Source organism: Thermobia domestica, chromosome 1 (genome assembly GCF_964235325.1).
Source record: "Thermobia domestica chromosome 1, izTheDome1.hap1.1, whole genome shotgun sequence".
NCBI lineage: Eukaryota > Metazoa > Arthropoda > Insecta > Zygentoma > Lepismatidae > Thermobia > Thermobia domestica.
This window is the reverse complement of record NC_137454.1, coordinates 7,386,225-7,407,559: the sequence shown is the minus strand read 5'-3', so window position 1 is coordinate 7,407,559 and position 21,335 is coordinate 7,386,225.

Below are 21,335 nucleotides of genomic sequence, written 5' to 3'. Positions count from 1 at the left end.
TTACATGGACGAAAAAGTAAGAACATTGTGAGAAATTGAAGAAAACACGTGCCTGTTGACGTAGCCCGGAGAGATTAAAATGTTTGGATATGTTTCATGCTAGATCTCAAACACTATGGATGGTGCAGGAATTAGGCTCGTTTTTCTTTGTGTTCAGTTGTACAAAAGCTTTCGAGTGTGGTTTGTTCCATCTTTCAGATCGATGTTAAACACGTAATGTATCAGAAAGTACCATTGAAATCCCATCACAATAAAGTAAGTTAACACGTTCACATGTTTGGGTTGTATAGGAAAGATAGATGTAACGTAATTGTAACGTAACGTAATGTAAAATAATTGCTGCACCATGAGTAGTTTTTAAGGTCTAGCACGAAACTTATCCAACCATTTATTATTTTCCAGGCTGCAGCCATCGCCAGATTCATGCTTTCTTCAAGATTTTACCATGTCCTCATTTTTTCTCCATGTATGGCATTGGGGATTTGCGACAACAAGAAAAATGAAAGAGTAGTGGTGATAGGGGACATTTATGTATCAGAGGAGGGGGAGAGTTTTCTCATTTTAGGATGCAAAATTGAGAAGGAAGATGATTCCGTTGGTAAAGAAGGAAATACACAAAAGAACTACAAACTTAACGAAATTAGAAAGGAGAGTTTACTAGAGGATTAAGAAAAGGAAATAATTAATAATTGAGAGAGCGGATAAAGGAGGGGCAACAGCCGTCACGGATAATGTGTGTTAGAAAGCTAATAGATGGTCAGCATCAGTTAGAGGATAAGACTAGACAAGAACTAAAGGAAGAAATAATAAGTGGCTTAAAAATGTGTAAACGAAGAAGGGAGAATAGCAGTGATAAAATGTTTTCCTAAGATTGATAAAAAGAAACTGAAATCAAGACCAGTGATGGATTGTAAAAATAATTATTTTCATTTACTGGAAAATGCATTAAATCCGATGTTAGAGTAGGTGAGAGACAGGCAGGACTTATTGGCAGTCAAAGATTATAGTGGGGTAATAGACTACATAACTAATGTTGTAATTGAAAATGATTTTTATTATTTAGTCTGTATGTCAAGATTATGTTCCCGAGTTTAAAGAGCTGTTGCATATTGGATGTCATGAAGGGAGCCTTGGGGTAAGAAGTATGAAAAATTGGAAAAGGAGAGAAAAGCTGCCAACTTGTTATCGGATTTTAGTTTTTGTAAAGTGAATAGTGGCATATATAAAATTAAGGAAGTCCTGAGTATAGGGTCGAAGATAAGCTTTATATTATCAGATATAATGATGCATGTATGGAAGTAGGTGATGGAGAAGGGAAAATTATGCATTTGTGTGGATATGTTGATGACTGTTTTGGATTTGGGAATGGTCTAAAGAAGAGTTGTTTGGTTTCTGTTAATACCATTGAGGATAAGGGAAAATGTATAGAGTTAGAGCTTGAGATAGAGAAAAAAGGTACCTTTGTTAACTGGATATTTTGATGAGTAAAGACGGCAGCAAAATTAGAACACAATGCTACCACAAGGAATGGGATTCGGGTATTTATTGTAATAAGAAATCTAATGTTGACAAAAACACAAAATCTAATTTTATGTGAAATATGATTACAAGAATTACCAACATTAGTAACAAAAAAATATAAAGAAGAGCATTAAGAAGTTTGAAAAACAGTTCTATGAGAATGGACGTAGTAGAGGTGATTTTTGTAAAGCTTCTGTGGATTCCAGGAAAGGTTAAGAAAGAGAGGAAAGTGAAACTGTAGAAGGGAAAGTTATTTTTGAGTTAGGGGAGGAGACTGAAGTACTTAAAATTGTTAAGATAGCAGGTTGTAAGATTGTACAAAAAATTCAGTTGGAATTTAATAGATTTAATAAGTAAAGGGGGTGATAGAAACAAAAGGGAGGAAAAAGGTGTTGCATATTGTATAAAATGCCTAGATTGTGATATGAAATATGTTGGAGAAACGGGTAAATTGTTGAACGGAAGAATTAAACAACATAAGAGTGATGTATGAGACAGTAGGGAAAGAAATGCTATATTCAAACATGTCATGGAAAGAGGATATAAGGTAGACTGGGAGAAAGCTATTGTATTAGAATATGAAGAAAGTATGTTGCCTAGGAAATTGAAGGAGAAATGGTGAATAGAAAAAGGAGATAAGAACTTAGTGAACTGGAGTAAAGGCATTATTATTAATAAAGAATGGAAACACTTATAGATAAACACAGGGAACTATATCTAAATGCTGCTTCATGATGATTGTCTTGTTATTTTGAGATGCTCTCTCATTGATCGAGTAGTCTCAGATTTGTTCGCATTTGATTGGCTTAGGGTGTCTTCAACAGACGTCGTTGATTGGCTAGCTGTTCCAACCAATGAGGGAGCAGATAGTTTTTTTGTGGTTATTATAATAGTGGTTACAATGTATGCAGAATTAGTGTATGTCTGATGATGATCTTACTTAGAAGATCGAAACGTAACATGTAAAGTATTTGTTTATATGAAATAATACAGTGTTGTTCAGCCATTCAGTGTTTTAGTTCTGTTCCTCTTTTTAGGACGTGGAGCAATGGTGCGTAGTCAATTGCACTTCAATTTCGCAGGAATTTCATCTTCCAGTTTGTCTAGTTATGAAAAATGATACAATATATTGCTTTCCTATGTAAAGTGTGTATACTCTCGTCGATTTTGTTGACAATCAGAAACAGACATAAAATTTAAATTACGGAAATAGTTTTCTGTTAAGTGGAAAGTACAACTACTGTTATATTGTCATTTCTTGGTTTAAATTTTTTGTTCCGATTCACTTCATCACGCCTGAAGTTTGGAAGTAGGAATGGAAGAATATACTTTGATTTTGGTTATTGATTCCTGTATATTCCAAGCATTATTTATCAGTATATTCCAAGCCTTGCGTTATGTCGATATATCGATATCGATAATGACATATATCAACAGTAGATAGATTAAATATATCGACGTCAATATATAAACATCGTAAATTTTCGATAGCGATATTGGGGGCGAGGTATAGGGAGTCTCTAAGATTGGCGATAGATTAAGAAATAAAACCGCATTTTTACAACTGTGTTCTAAAGACAATTTCTTTGTTACCACAAGTTGCGAGGTAGATAAATTCACTACCAAATGTTCTTGTTATATACTGTAATTTCTTACCCGTTATAACACATAACCGTTATATACTGAAATGCCTTTAGGTAGAGTCACCGATTTTGAAAGGGGAAAATAAGTTTAATAATAATAATAATAATAATAATAATAATAATAATAATAATAATAATAATAATAATAATAATAATAACGAAGAAGCAAAAAGGAAGGGAAGAAAAAGGACGATATACAAGGAAAACTAACACAGTCTCCGATTTTATATACATTCACACACACAGATATAAACACTTAACAGAAACGTTGGAAAAAGGGACAAATTGAGTTCCAGTGACCCAAGGAAAAGTATGTTTGTCATACACGGAGAAACCGGGCTCTGTCTCCCTCCTACACACTTTTATATACAGACAAGTGAAACGTTATTGGCTAGCCAGGTCACACTCTCAGAAAGCACAGGCACAGAGGAAAGACCGCAACCTGCTACTATTGAAGCAGAGTGCAACGAAAACACCGGGCTAGAAGCCTCGGGTGACGAGAGGAACTGTTCAAAAAGTTGGAGCTATACTATTCTGGGGCAACACACACAAAGCAGTCATCAAGACCAGAAATTAAAAATCAAAACTGTACTTGTCACTACAAACGCGCAATCTCACCACAACAACTCCTATACCTCGTAGAGACACTTTTTAGTATGAACCCTCCAGGACGGGATGTCTTCGGAGAACCAAAAACAAAGAATACCCTTTAACACAATGGAGAAGTCAAAGACCGGATTAAGGGATACAAGGCCAAAAAAGAATGGAAGAGAAGAGTAAAGGAGCAATACTTCAAAATCCAGCAAACAACCCGGAACCCCTTGGCCTAACCTAAGGCTGAGCGGACAAAGAAAGCAGAGATGTAAAACACTACGCAAGCTATTGCACTAAAGTCAACTTGCGCAACACTACGAAGCCGAACAGAGAAAAGGGGGTTCAACATGTCATAACCCTAATACAGCTTCCAAAACCAAATATGAACATGGTTTAACACGCCAAACCAATTTAGAAACAAACATACAATATATACTAAAAAACAAGTAAAATTGATATAAACAGAAACCCAACAGACAAGTGGAACCAAAACTGAAGTAAAAACGAGTAATTTCTAATAGAGGAACGCAAATCTCGTTTTATTCAATAGGATGCCAAAAGGAGGCAGTCCAGAAGAAAGAAAGAAGATCTGGACTTCCCCAAAAGGGTTGAGTTGATTTTGACCTTAACGTCCCGTTCATCAGTGAGGCTATATGAAGCGTGGACCTACTGATTAACGTGGAATCCAAACCACTTGAGCTCCCGCCGGGAATCGAAACCAAGTCACCCACGCCATTCCCCAAAAGAAACCTCTATCCAACAACAACAGAAAAGAATGAAACAACACAAAAAGGAAAAAAAACATCCCACAACGAAAACCGAGAAGGCAATCGATAGAAAACCTCATGAGGTGGTGAAAAACGTTCCAAATATATGACCAAAGAAAACCACAAGGAAAACATCAATGTCCTCTCTCAGGACCAACAAAAATTCAAATTTTACATACGTAAACCAAGCAAAACTGAAACACCACCAACAAACCCATCGAAAATAACGGCAAATAGAGAAAGGTGAGAAACAAAAAGAAAATGCTAAAAATCAGTCAGACACAACCTCTGTAACAAAATTAAAACCCCAATACCATCGAAAGTACCGGGAAAAGCATTATTCATTTCCTCAATATACGAAACAAATCCGATGGTCCTGAAATATAGCCTGAGAAACTCACACAGGAAAGAGAAACAAATTTTACTAAATACCAGTACATAACAAAACAAATCTGTTTCAAAGAATTAAGCAAATCAGAAAAACAAATCCCAGAGACCTCCTATACACCACAGACATCAAAAATTTACAACCAAACACAGAAAGTCGAATAAGCCTTCAGCATGCATTAAACCGTCAGATCTTGTGATATGGCTTGCTAAAAAGGAATGCGAGGGAGAAATTCTGTACCCATCAGCTTTATACTAGAAAAAAGAGTACTGCATAGTCTAATGTATAATTATTACATTGAACTTGGTGACAAAATATTTTTCAGTGTAAACATACACCCACCGAGCGCGGGGAGGGGGCAGTGTCACTTGCCCAGTGTCGGATACAACCACAGAGAGACCGGTGTCGGTTACAAATAGGACAAGCTAAGTTCACATGGAGCTAACTCAGACAGAAAAGAACGTAAGAACATTCTGACAAAAACAGAATAGAAGCCCGATATGACACTAATCCCAGACAGAAAAGAAAGACTTGAAACATACAAAACTTCTACCATAAGGCATAGATGTGTGTGGACTCACCATGGAAACAAACCAAACGAGAACAAACTACAGAGATGTAGGAAAAGAAAAGCTTATGCTATCTCCTAGAGACAAAAATACACTACAAGCCCACAAACAAAATAGAAACCATGTGAGATTACCCAGGAAAAAAGAAAAAAGCGGAAAAAAGAAAAATGAAAAGAAAATAGAAAAGGGAAAAACAAACGAGGGATGGGTAGAAGCCTATGCAACTAAGAAAATCAGAATCACAAAATGAATAAAAACAGAAACTAGAATCCGTGAGGAAAAAAAAAACAACATAAAGAAATAAATATCGGAAACCAAAACAACCAAAAGGAGATCGAAAACAAACTAGAAGAAAAAGATGTTAGTGCAGACAGAAATAGCTGACGATGAGATCAAAGAAACAAGAACTAAAGGAAAGTAAAACGACAATAATAATAGATGAGTACCGATATACCAAAGACAAAACAAAATAAATAAATATCGGAAAGAACAACAACAAAACAATGGAACAGAAAAAATATCACACTTATAGTGAAACAACAACGCTCGTGGCTCACATCAACATCAACCAAAAGAGTAAACAAGTAATGTTAATAACAACGAAAAACAGAAAAGAGAAGTAAATAGACGATGTACAATGGAAAACTAACGCCCCCTATGATTATATATATATATATATATATATATATATATATATATATATATATATATATATATATATATATATATATATATATATAACTCTTTGCACACAAATGATGGTAAACAGGAGAAGCGAATCTCCAGTGAGCAAAGGAAAGGATGCTTGGTATACACGGACAAACCGGGCTCTTTGTTGATCCTACACAATTGTATATAAAGAAAACCTTACACTATTTATTTTTTTCTTTTTTGTGAATTTTTGTTATAGAAGGTAAGAGAAATTGCTTTCCTCTGATATCTAACTCTTTCCATTCTTCTTGTTTGAACTGCTTAAGTAAGATCATTTTGTGACTCTTTTCATGTATTGTTCTTATGATAAACAAATCGTTATTCTTAGCAATTTTTTTATTCTCTTATTTTCAGTTTGCCACAATGCTATATTTGTAACAAAATAGAGAACTTCTTTCTAATTTTCATCCACCGCAACGACCCCGTTTTTATATTGCATACTATTGCAGGAAATGGAGAGCTGCCGGTTGTAATGCAAGTTTGTGGTCGTGTAGACAATAAATATATGGATGGTCTTATTAAGATGGACGAAAATATATCAAAGATGAGAAAAATTATTCGCGGAAAGAAGTGGTACTGGCAACTGTTGATGCTTCCCTTGAATGTGTCGATGTAGTACGTATGGCAGTTACATGGTTTGGCAGATACTGCATTTCTAGTTGTATTTATCTGGGATTTAGTCGTCATTTTGCTTGACATATTTAGAAAATACTTCCAGCTACTCAGCATGGGAGGACATTGAAGAAGTGTAGAATTAGTTGAGAGCAGAGTGACACTGAAAGTACGTTACGATGTTCTCCATCATGAAATAGTAAGAAACACTAAACAATCCGTTTTTACACAATGCAAAATGAATGCAAGAATGCAACGTTATATGTGTAAAGTGGCTCTCCGTATTCGCCGTTCAGAATTATTTCATACTCAGTTGGAACTGGACGCTGTAAAATGTAAATCTGATATAAACTATCAAAGAATATGCTAAATTTGTAAAGAATATAGTCGTAAATACATATTCATGTTTCATAATAAAATTCTTTGATTCTTCTTCTAAAATCGAGTTTACATCTGACAGAATTAACCGCATCTTTGAACCAGATTTCACCACCCCATTCAAATTCGCTGTTTCCAAGTGAGAAAATTTCATTCTCACACTTCGCCACCCCATTCAAACCTCGCAATTGGGAACAGGCAATAGCGCGCACACAAAGAACATGTGAACACTAATATCCTCAAAATATTTCAAATAAGGTCAGAGTCTATAAATGTTGAACGAATTACGAAATTCTGTAACAAAGAGAAAAATAAGTTAGGTTTAAATGGGTTAAAACAAAGGCAAAGGAAGCGGTCATGTTACTTGCTTATTACGTCATTGTTGAACAATAATATAAAATTTAAATTTACTAAATTCAGGCGAAGCCTATGTTAATATTTGAAAGCGCTACTAACTATTTAATTGAATCCACTTAAGGGGATGATGGCATATGTTCAGCACGTATTAACTCTTTGCGCAACATTTATTTTCTAGGTTGCTTTTTTTTTGTTTCCTTTATTAAAATGCATACATTTTTGTACTTTTTAATCCGGTTATTATTCTTCCATATTTGATCGGTTCGGCAGTAAAGCATGATAATTGAGAAATACTTGACATCGAGTAAAACTGAAACGAACTTTTGTGAAAATGTGTGCCGAAAACAGAATAAATACATTACACACAAATCAAATTTAGTATTTGTTTGTATTTCCTTGTCGTAATCAACACTGCTACCGACATAATTGAGAACACATTATTGTTGAAAATCCTAATCTTTTAGAGGTATCAGCATTCAAAATGTTTGAGTGAGAGAGTTACGGAGCAGCGGTTGCTCAGTGGTAGAGCGTTCACCTCTCTTGCAAGTGGTCCTGGTTTCAAACACTGCCAAAACCGCCAAGTGAACTTTGTGGTGGATAAACACCGTGTGGGGGGTTTCTACGGAGTTCTCCCGCTTCGTCTCACTTCCTTCATTCCACTATTTCATTCATTTTTCTTCATCACTGTCTCATTTAGCCTAGCCGAAACAATCATGGGACGTAAAGCTCAAAGAATGCATTTCATTTTTCCATCGAGAGTGGCGTCATGTTAACAGTTCTTGCGTCATGTTCATGGCGGTCAGCTGGGAGGCACCCATTGCAGAAAGTCTTGCTCGTTCTGTAATTTGCTTGCGTGCATTGGATGTGGTTCGTTGTACTTTGGTTTCAGAGACATTGTTTGAAAACAAGCCGAAAACCATTCTCTTCTTCGCAGGTTTATTGCGTCCTGGTTATGTTATTGTATGTAGTGACTTTGGTACTTGGGTATAGACTCAATATGTTGACATACCTGGTTGATGTCAGTACTAGCTTATTTCGATGGATGCTTGCAGGATATTTCACAGTCATCAGCAGACGAACGAGTTACTTAATTTCCCCTCACGGTCTTCAAAGGGTGATGAATTCTGCTGTGCAAATTCTGTAGACCATGCATGATCAAAGACTCAATTTTACAAACTCGAACCTCCGTCCCTCCAGTACGATTATAATACTCTACGGAGTAATTCCTCTATAATGTCTTTTGATAAGGTACCACTTCATTTGTCCAAACAGCCCATGCATTTCTGCTTTCTTCCGCCAACGTCTTGTACCATTCGCTATCACCAGACTGTCAAGCAGAACATGGATCGTATGATTACTCAATTTCGACCGTAATGTGAGTTATCGCGTTTTTACTCCCGAGCCACTCATTTATTTCTGATTTTGTTATGAGATGTTAAGCGTCACGGGAATTACGTTACTTGAAATCTAGCAATGGTTTATAATATACTTATTTATTGTGAAGAGTAATGTTATATATTGCTAGATGTTATAAAGAGTATTGTTTAAGTGAAATCAAAAACAGGACTGCAGGAAATGTATTTGACATTAATCTAGAGCATTAGAAATATATTTAAGAATTATTGAATTATAGTGAGCACGTATAGATATAAAGAAGAAAATCCTTTGCAACTAACACTAATTATGTGGATAGGGAGGAGAAAAAAAGGTAAAATAACAGCCAAACAGAGCGGTAAAAATATGGTCTCAACGGTAAAAATATTTTCGGAAGAAAGCACTCAGAATATTACCAACGTTATAACCACTTAAACAATTACGTACTGTCATAAAAGAGTTTCTTCTATATGGATATTTTGTAGAAATAATATTTATAATCATGCTTGAACATTCATATACGTACACAATAAACTTAATTTATGATTGGTCTGTCTCTTGTTACCTACCCATTGTCATGTCTATGGATGCAGTGTGCAGCAGTAACAATAAATTTATCGGCTATTAAGCTTCCCCCACACGATTTTATCGTGCGTGTTCCGAAGTTATACTGCAGTAATGCAAACCAGGGATAAACCAGTGACGCTGGCCACCCATGTATTATTCTTGTGTGTAATTGATTCGCATAGCCACAATCTGCGGGAAAAATATAAATGAATATTATTAGTTTCTCTTCAATTTACCTGTGAATGTTACCAAATAGCGAATTGAATTTTCACTGTATGAAGCTAGTGTCATATATTTTCTTCTAAGTTAATCAAGGAAAAGTTTACTTGCGTTGCCATAGAACAAACAGTAAGGCTGTACAAGCAACAATAGGGCGAATTGTTTATACCCATATGTAAAAAGGTCTGGATCCTGAGAACGAAAAATACTTTTCTAATCTTTCTGAACCTCCAAATCATTCTTAACATGTCGAATCTAGATCTGGAAATTTGGTTGAGGAACAAGGGACAGTAACCCAGATCCAAGTTACTACCAGATCCAGAAGGGTGCAGTAATATGTTTCACTTTATTCTTACAAATTTGTGTTGCATTGTTTTCGTAGAATACTCCAAGTTGACTCCTTTAAATCATTGAGTTTTGAGTGATAGTAAATGATGTCTGTACACGCAAACCCGACTCACGTGAAAATTTACTTATATGAAAAATGGTATATATCAGTTGTTTGGTGATTTTAAGCAAGTGAAAAAAATTATAGCTGTCATATAAATACTTCTGAGAAAGTAATAGTGAGCAGAAAATGTAATATATCTTAGACAGAGAACCCACGTCGAAGGAAATCAATCTGAAGTTTTTCAGATATAAGAATGTCACATGACTCATGTACCTTTTTACGTTTCTTAAACTGAGAATGTGTCTCTACAATTGTCATGGTGGTCTCTCGGTAGGCTTAGTATTAATAATTTCATTTTGTCTATTGTTCTTTTGTTCATCATTCCACCATTTTCATTCATTACTCACCATCACCGTCTCCTTTAGCCTAACCGGCATAACCGTGGGACGTAAAACTCAAAGATTTCATTTTTTGTTCTTTTGTAAAGTAATCCTGACTTCACGTATATTCAAATTAGCATATTTCTAAAGTGCAATTGTTAAATATTCACCTCTATCTATGTCTGCTGAGATCTTGTAATAAATTGTAGCAACAAGCATTATTATATTGTGATAAAGTCATATTAATTGAATCCCAAGTCTTTGACAGTTAATCTTAATTTAGCATCCATGTAGAAAAATATTAGAATGAAACGATACTACAGTATTCTGTGTCAAATGAGAGGTTTAATCTTTATTAAAAATTAATAACTACTTTAGAAAGATATTTTAAAACACAAATCTTTTTTAAAGGATGTAACAGCCTCTTTAAAGGAACAGCACATTGCTTCAAGTCAAATATAAATTCAATTTCATTTTTTAACGCTTTATTACATAGAGTAGTTTATATTTGTGGTTCATATCAATTGAACTAATGCTACGCTATTGTGGTACTAGAAATACTTTAAGCTGAAGACCAAAATGGAATCATTATGCATCCTATATCCGAGTATATCGATTGTTCCTCTGGGTTTTAAAGCAGTGTTCGGATTATCAGTACCTATTGTATTTCTAAAACATTCCTATATTAATTTCCGTGAAATGTGGTCGTCCTGTCACCACGGCATGGCGCGTCCTCAGGTTGTGGATCGAGGAGAAGGCCTCTAGATATAAAGGTTAGCTGCGAATATGCTGAATAAGCAGTCGTGGACAGACGACAAGAGGTGATCCTCCAGATTAGGGATTTAGTGTGGGGCTAACAACCTCATCCTATAAAAAAACACTTCTTCAGGTATATTTGGAGAATCATCCGATCAGAACTAATAACTTGGCACGAACTCAGGAAAGTAAAATGAGATTTGGAACATGGAATATGAGACGTTTCTATAGGTCAGGCGCGCTAAAATTTGTAACGAATCCGTTTAAATAAAATATAGGATGAACCAAGTGGGATCTCAGAAAGTTAGATGAGAAGGAAATCGAGGAGTCAATTCTGGAAATTTTACGTTTTTTACGGGAAACAAACTAAAAATTACCAGCTAGGAACAGGGCTTTTAGTTCACAAATTAATAATATCAACAATGCTTTTATTTCTCTTAAGGGTTGATTGTGGAATGCACATACCCCAACAGAAAATAAGGATGACTATAAAAAAAAGACAGCTTTCACGAAAGAATAGAACGGGTGTTTGATAATCTCCCGCAATACCATATGAAAATTCTGTTAGGCGGTTTCAATGCGAAGGTAGGACGAGGGGGTAGGAGGTTTTCACACCAATTATAGGGAATAAATGTCTACATAAGGAAGGTTGCGACAATGGCGTTAGACTCGTAAACTTTGCAACATCCAGAAACGTTATCGTGAAGATTATAAAATTCCCACATCACGACATTCATAAATATACTTGGACTTCATCACATGGAAAAACACACAACCAAACTGATCACGTTTTAGTAGATAGAAGAAAACAGTCTAGCACAACTGTTGTTCGATCGTTCATAGGACCTGGTTGTAATACCGATTACCACCTGGTAGCAACGATAATAGGAGAGAGACTATCGTGGAATAAAGGAAATATTCAATATCTGAAAAATTAAATTAAAGTATTAGAGGAGAGTCAAGTGAGAAAGGAGCCAGATTGAAGTGGCGAGTACATTCTCCGTTTTATCAGATTTGAGGATACTTGGTTGAAATTAGAGATAACATTAACATTTCAGGAAAAGAAATATTTTGCACTCAGAAATACATAGGAACAAACCATGGTTCAATCAGGAATTCACTAAAGTAGCGGAGAAGAGAAAACTGAAGAAACAGTTTTGGCTAGAAAATCCGAACGAAATAACCACATACAATTACATTGTCATCTGGCGGAAAACTTCAAAACTTTTAGAACAAAGAAATGCAATTTTTGAGAGCTAAAATTAATTAACTTAAAAATAATAATAGTAAAAACAAAGACATTCGGTAAACGAATAAATGCATAAACGAACTTAATTAAGGATATCAACCTCGTGCTTATATATTAACGAAAGCCAACGCAAGAGTTCCCACTGATCAGGATAGCATTTTAAATAGATGGAAAGATTTCTTTGACAATTTGCTTAACACATAGCAAGAAACTGTTGTTCGTGGAGAAAGTGAAATGCATACAGCATAATCGTATATTCCAGAACCTAACCAGACAGAAATTGAAATCGCTATTTAAAAACTTAAAGAAATACACATCTCTCGGTGTGGACGAAATTCTGGCTGACTTAATTTTAGCTGAAGGGGAAAACTTTCAGAGTAAGATAGACAAACTCATTCTCCTTATCTGGAAGAAGGAGGAATTACCACAAGAGTTAAAAGTATCAAACATTGTTCCAGTTCAGAAGAAAAGCAACAAAACTGATTGTAATAATTATCGAGGCATTTCTCTTCTGTCAACTTCCAATAAATCCTCTCAAACATTCTATTAGCAAGATTGACTCTAAACGCAGATGAAATTATTGGAGAATATCAGAGCGGATTTAGGTAAAATCGATCAACTATCGAGCAGATATTTACCATTCGACTAATACTTGAAAATAAATGGGAATACAATATCCCAGCACATAAATTATTGACTTTAGACTCAGGTAGGAGGGAAACATTGTACAACATGCTTACAGAATTTGGAATATCGAAAAAGGTAGATTAATTAACTTGTTTAAATGAATCTCAAAGTAAATTTCCAGTAGAGGAATTCTTCTTCATGAGATTTCACGTTGGGAATGGCCTGAAACAAGGAGATGTGTTTCGCCATTATTATTTAACTTTGTTCTGGAGAACACTATAAGGAAAATCAAATATAGCAATCAGGTCCTAGAGCTGAATTACATTTACCAGGTTATGACTTACGCTGATGATGTAAATTTAACAGGGAATGATAAAGCAATAGAAAGGAATGACATCTTAATTAACGCTTGCAGGGATATGGGCTTTGAAATTAATGCAGAGAAAACTGAATACATGGAATTTTGTCGAGATCGTAATACTGCACTTTACGAGTGCATTAAAATACCAAATAATATTTATTTTCGACAAAGTGGTTACTTTGAAATATCTAGGATCATTATTAACAGACCAAAACCATATTTATTAAAAAAATGATGTCACCTGAAAGCAGGGATTTCGTGTTATTATTGAGTTAAAAATATTTTGTTATCGCGAACTATGTTGAGGAATTTGTACCTTAAATATAAAAACGAGAATCATGCTTGTTGTTCTCTATGGTTGCGAGAAAATGATCATTGACTTTGAGGGAAAATCGCAGATGAAAGTATTTGAAAACAGGATTCTTAGGTCAATATTCAGACTCAAAGAGGAACGGGAATGGGGACATCAAATCTAGGAGGCTCAAAAATTCAGGTCATGTAGCAAAAATGGAAGAAATTAGAAACGCCTTCAAAGTTTTAACTGACTCTTCAAATAAGAAAACGACCACTAGGAAGAGCGAGGTCCAGTTGGCTAAGGGGCTGACGAGAGAAATCAATGGGGTGTTTGCAAACGCGGCACTGAACCTCCTGTGTCCATAGACCATATAACTCTATTAAGTTGTTGATATATTTAGCTTCCTCTTATTTGACATAATTGTTATTACAGGAAGTAAAAAAGTTTTTCTCTAGTAAAGAGGATTTCCATTCGAGGTTTCCACAGTTTAGCTATTTACGTTAATACTAAAACAAATTTGGTGGTGATTTTGATATAAAATGGCACCCATTCTTTCAAAGTCTATATACATTCATGTTTGTATGGGCGCCCTTTTAGTGGACATGTCCACCGCCGTCATTAGTATCCCAGCACGAGCCTGACGCCATATGCGCTATTTTGACAAGATATATACAGTTTGTTATTATTTTAGTTATATTTGCCTTTCTAGAGACATCATGGAAGAGGCAAGTACAAGTAAAATATTGTCACTTAAAGACAACAGATTTGTGCGTATAGATCGTATCAGGTTGATGTTTGATGACGAAGGACTTAGTGACAATGAAATATTTTTTTGTGGATAACTCAGATGCTGATCTGAAATATGTACTTTCAGAGGAAGAAGCGCTAGAAGACTCAAGTTATGTGAGTGATAGTGTGGATGAAAGTGAAAACGATGATGAAATGGAATGTGATATACAACAAAACACTTTACTACTTATTGATAATAGTAACCTTCCTGAGTATATTTTTGGCCGATTGAGAAAGAGCGAGAATGGTCCACCATATCCATGATGCTGAAGGGAGCAAGCTGGAAACAGTCATGTTCAAACCCCGATTTTCCATGACTGCACGGTACTTGTTGCATCATGTATCGTTTGACACTGGAAAATTATGTCTCTCCTTGGAAATCTCTTCCTGAAGAGTTTTGTTTGAAAAAATCATGTTCCATATGAGGCGCCACTAAGAAATTGACTCCTCTGGATAAGCCGGAGTGATATATTTTGTGTGTGTGAACAATGACGTAGAATCTACTGTTTTACACTTCTTACCTGTAGAGAAAGAATCAATACTTTCTCTTAAAAGAATACAACCGATCACCAAGATAGATTCTGATTCGAGTTTCCGGTGCGAGAAGCGAGTTATTTTTCCACTTATTAACTGCATCGTTAGAGATTACGGGCACTGCATTAACAGCTATCACTTCCATAGGTTATATATTGTGATCACCTGTTGCTTTTTTGCTGGAAGTCGACAATGTGCTTACAAGTAGAAGTTAAAACTACAAGGTATGTAATACTTTATGTATTTAGTCCTACATGGCCTCCATATATTGTAATAAGAGTATCGTGCTGGGAATAAAAAAACGGAAAGTTACTTGGACAAATCCGAAACTATTAGAGTTATATAAAAGAGTTATATATAAAAACAGTAAAGAAAGAGAGAAATTTTCGATGGGAGGGTGGTTTTCGTCTCACAGAGTGATGATTAGTAGAACTGCATAGAATCTTTACAGCTTCTCTGAAATAATTTTCTCTGCAATATTAACATTTCTGAAGAAATTTACCTAATGTGGAGACTCACACGTGCCAAATTCGGGGAAATTTCGTCGTTGCAATCTCTACCTTCTGATTCCTAGGCCCTATTAGATATACCTGCTTTCTTGTTTACATGTTTTCACTTCTGTAATAAATGTGACTGGAATTTTATCTTATTTTCACTTAACATATTAAAAGGATAACATACTTTCTTTTATCACGTCTCAGTGCTGCATGCATTATTCAAAAAATAAAATATAGTACATACAGAGGAATCGAACTAATGACCTTCGGATATGAGCACTAGTGCTTTAACCAGTACAGCAAGATCGTTGCTTGTTAAATGCGTATTTGTTCGCATATGTATTTTATGTTCCCACTTCGACTATTTTTATTCTTTTGTGTCCGTTTCCCAGCTCTTTCGAGATTTCCCTTTCCATGTCTTCCTTTATTTACATAACCCACTATTCGTATTCACAGCTTGTACCCCTTTTGAATGCCTTATTGGGATCAGGCTTTTCTACTTACCATTCACTACACTTTTGATTGATTTAATTTTCATATTTTCCATGGTTAGAGCGCAAGAATGCCAGACTCCAAGAAGAGATGTACATTTCCTTTCCTGACAGTGAGTACCTAATTGGCTCTGCATATTAATTCAATCCCACGGTGCTATTGATATTTTCAGAAATAGTTGCGCATTAAATTTATTTGACTACTGAACAACAATGTTCAGTAATTTTCACGAAATAGTTTCAATTATTTCTCCTCATCAACAAAATTTTAATAATTCTCTACATAAACAATCCCCAACGTACTACTAAAGAATCGACTACAAAAATTAAAATATAATATTCTACGATTACTCGTATTCGTCTTTCATTTTCAATTAGTGTTACTGTAATGTATTTTCGTTTGGAAGTTATTTCAATGTGGAAATTATAGAACCTATTGCTAAAAACCGTTCAGTAATCGTAAAAATACGATGAACAAATAAATTGCGTTGGTTCGAAAAGGTATGGTTGAGAACCTTCATTGCCAGCGTAGATGTTTCTATAAAAGAGTCGAACATTAACTGTTACTTTGCTAATTGACAGTATATATTATATCAATATGGAAGATATAGTAAATCCATAAAATAATCACACTATTATATTTCCTCTGTCTGAATAGTACAGAAAAACCACATTGCCACAAATAGTTTTATATCTTTTTAGTTTATGCTAATCTTGTTTTTTTTGTTCAGAGTTACATCTCTCAAAGTTTGTAACACTGTACTTGATGTGTGTTATTGTAGTTTCCTGTTTAGTTGTCTGATGCCTCACATACCAGGGAAAACATTCGAAATTTATAAATTCATAATTTCTTCTGTAAAACAGTGGTGTAGAATAGAGTCACCTGATTTTCCAAACGTTTATTCAGGGCATACAAGTACTTGGATAAGTTCTGACAAACCATATGGAAGCTACACTGAGTGGCATGGCCTTCTGTCCAAAGGATAAATGTATGATTAGCTGAAATTACGTCATCATATTGAAACTATTAAAAATATTATAACTATGCCTGTAAACGTGCTGCACGCTCGTTTTACCATGTGCGCTTTTCCGAGAATTCAACATTGAACCGAACATTGAAAACATGAAAGTGTGTGCTGTTAGTTAACAGAAATAAATCCAGAAACACATAGATGTTTAGGTCATGTGCATAATGCTAAATATACTGATATATAAGATTGCACATGTATTGGTTTTTGTTTGTTCCTAATTGAGATACATGAATTCTTTGTGGACATATTTTTGTAGTTAAATAATTTGGGTACATATCTTTGCTGCAAAAAAAGAACGCGTGTTAACAATATACTATACTGAAATCTCGTATACTATTCCTACAACATGTTCACTCCTGTCAGTCTGACGCAAGAGCTATGAAATGTAACAATATAACAAAAATATAACTTATCCAATGAGAATATGGCCATAATCCATATCAGAACGCTAAAAACATGAGTTCAGAAATGCATAGTTTTTGGAAAGGTGATACTCTACTGAAGGTTTTAAGAGATATTATAGGCAATTTGGTATAAACGGTCCAGTTTATTTCAGCTTTGAGGATCGTCATTTAAGTTAAAATCGTTTTAGAATTTAAAATTAAAAAACAACTTAGTTTTCTGCGATACAATACGTTGCGTAGTGTTTGTGTTCTTAGACAACAGTTTAATTGTTTATTTAATTCATTCTAAAGACTAAATAATATATTCGAATTTTAAGCTTAGTTTTTTGTGCTCTAATATATCTAATCTGGCAATATACAACATCTTTAACCAACCTACGCTCTAGTAATATTATGTTTTTCATTAGCTTAACAAATCATTATGCCATATGTGATTTTCGCAAAATAACGTTATATAACTAATTATATAGCCTAAATTATATAACTTATTCGTATCGACGTTTTCTTGTTCATACCTAATGCAATATAAGGTAGTAGTACAAATTTTAAATTTATTTCTGTGTGAACGGTCAAGTAGCCCGACAATCAGTGAAAGTTACATTAATATAATGCATTGAAATCAGTGCTGGTTCGAAGTATGAGATGATGGTTGTATTCGTGAATAATGATTATTTGTTAAGAAAAACTATTCGTGGTCAACAGTAGTTTGCTTTATTGTAATATGTGTAATCCTGATAGCACTTAAATTTAAAATGAGGTATTTGTTTTTTTTTTCAAATAATTTATATTCTCAGCAATTTTTAAAAATATACATTATTATTCGATGTAAGTTATCTTAACAATAAGTATCCAAAAACAAGTCACTCCAAAAGCTTGACGGTTTACGAAATATAGAGTACGTTCTCCAGAGAAGAAAGACACTAACATTAAACTGAAAATGTTCATTAGTAAGATTGAACAAAAAACTCAAAAACGTTTGTACTAAAATTATGTAAATTATTTTCAGTATTAAGGGAATATCGCTGAATAAGTTAATGCTAATTAGAGTTTGTCCTGCTTTGTGTTGATATACATTAGTCGCAAATCGTTACGTACAACATTTACAGACTATAAACACTTAAGCATTTTAAAGAAAAAATCATTATATTAGTTCGTTCATTGCCTGAAAGAAACACTTACAACATCCTTCTTCTAGTAGTACATCACTAACATTGACCTATCGGAGAAGGAAGAAAATATAATATAATATAATATAATATAATATAATATAATTTTACTTTACAACTGTAAGAAAATTCCTTCAATAGGAGTACTTCCTTAAATACAATGCAATCTTTCTGATATTCAGATGTTTCATTTCACTAATTTTAATTGCTACTGAAGCATTCATATTGCATCCCAACATGTCATACATATATTTTCACCCATTGTGTTGAATATAAATATAACTACAATTAAAATGAGAAGTGTTATTTCTTCACTCTTATTATAAATCACATTGTACTTACACAATTCCAATTTACATAAAATAGAGCGCGTTATAATAAAATGTCAATTCTAACAATTATGCAAATCTACTTATTTCGTACAAAATTAATCTGAAAAGTATTGTAATTTCTTTTAAACCAAAAATACCACCAAATTTGAGAGAGAGAAAAAGTTTGTATTATTATAATTGACTATTTTAAAATGTGGATTCCTGTCACCACGACCTGGCATTTCATCAGCTTGCGGATTGACGAGAAAGCCTCTAGATACAAAGGTTAGGTGCGAATATACTAAATAACCAGTATAGGATAGACGACAAGGGGTTGTGCTCCAGATTAGGAGTTTGGGTAAGGTTATCAACATATCCTGTATAAAAGGAATTTGTTCAGAAACACTCACAGAAGCCTCGGACAAGGACTGATAACTTAGCACCAACTCAGCAAAATAAAATGGATATGAGATTTGGAAAATTGAATATCAGGAGTGTTTATGGAGCAAGCGCAATAAAAGACGTAACAAGTGAGTTAGGATGAACCTACTTGGAGTTCAGGAAGAGAAATGGAAGGAAATGGAACTGCGAATTGTGGAAATTTCACGTTCTTTTAGGAAGAAGAAAAAATCATCAATCAGGAACGGGATTTCCGTTCACAAACGAATAATATCAGCAATTAAGCGGGTTTAATTTGTTACTGACAAAGTTTCTTTTATTACTCTTAAGGGTCGGTGGTATAATATTATTGTTTGAAACGTATATGAACCAACAGAAGGTAAGAATGACAATATAAAAGACAGTTTTTGCGAAGGAGTGGAACAGGTATCATATGAATATTTTATTAGGAATGCGAAAGTAGGAAGAGAGGATATTTTCAAACCGATTATAGGGAACAACAGTCTGCATAAGGGAAGTAATGGCAATGGTGTTAGATTCGTGAATTTTGCCATCCAAGAACCTTATCGTCAAGAGTACAACATTCCCACATCGCGACATCCATAAACACACTTGGACCTCACGAGACGGGGAAAAACATAACAAAATTGTAAACTTCTTAATAGATAGAAGAAGATAATCTAGCGTAATTGATGTCCAGTTGTTTAGAGGAGCTCATTGTGAGACTGATCACTACTTTGTAGCAGCGATCATAAGAAATATATTATCGTTGAATAAAAGAAATATTCAATGTCTCTAAGCGGAAGATTTAATTTAATGAAATCAGAAGAGAGCCAGGTAAGAGAGAAATGCTAAATTGAAGTTAGGAGTAGATTCTCGGTTTTAGAAGGTTCGGAGTCACTAGTCGTGAGGATACTTAATTGCAATTAGATAGCATTAAAATATCAGCAAAATAAAAATTTGGACACGCAAAAATACATACAAAGAAACTAGAGTTCGACAAGGAATGATTAAATTAGCAGAGAAGAGAGTAAAGGCAAACATTAGTTGTCTACAAAATACGAATGAAATAACTACACAAAATTTCGTAGAAATGAGGTGAAAAACTTCCAAAATTTTAGAACAGAGAAACGCGATTTTTGAAAGCTTAAATTAAGGATCTTACAAATAATAGTAAAATAAAACATTCCTGACATGTGTAAGGGGATCAACGAATTTAAGAAAGATATCAACTTCGTACTTATATGCATTAAATAAAGCTGACGGAACAGTCAGAGAGAGAGAGTAAGTGATACAGATAGCATATTAAAAAGATCGAAAGATTTCTTTGACGATTTGCTTAACACCAGAAAAAACACTAATGTTTCGTGGAGAAAGAAAGATACACACCGTAGAGCTGTATATTCCAAAACCCAACCGAATAGAATTAGAAATCACTATAAAGAAATTAGAGAAACACAAATCTCCGAGTGTAGAGAAAATTCCGGCTGAGGTAATTTTAGCTGAAGCTAAAAATTGTGTAACAAGATACACAATGTCATTGCCCTTATCTGCAACAAGAAAGAATTGCCACAAAAGTGGAAAGAATAAATCATTGTTCCAATTCACAAGAAAGGCGACAAAACTGACTGCAATATTATCCAGGAATTTCTCTTCTCTCAACATCCTAAAAAGTCCTTTCAAACATTCTATTAGGAAGATTGACCCCATATGCAGATGAAGTTGTTGGAGATTACGAATGCGGGTTCAGACAAAATTGATCTACTATCGACCAAATATTTAATATTCGGGAAATATTTAAAAAAAAACGAAATGCAATTCACCGGTACATCAACTATTTATTGATTATGGAAAGACGATTCTGTTACGAGAGAAACATTTTTCAATCTTCTTACCGAATTTTTCACACCATAAAACTAACTAGATTAATTAAATTATGTTTAAATGACCCAAA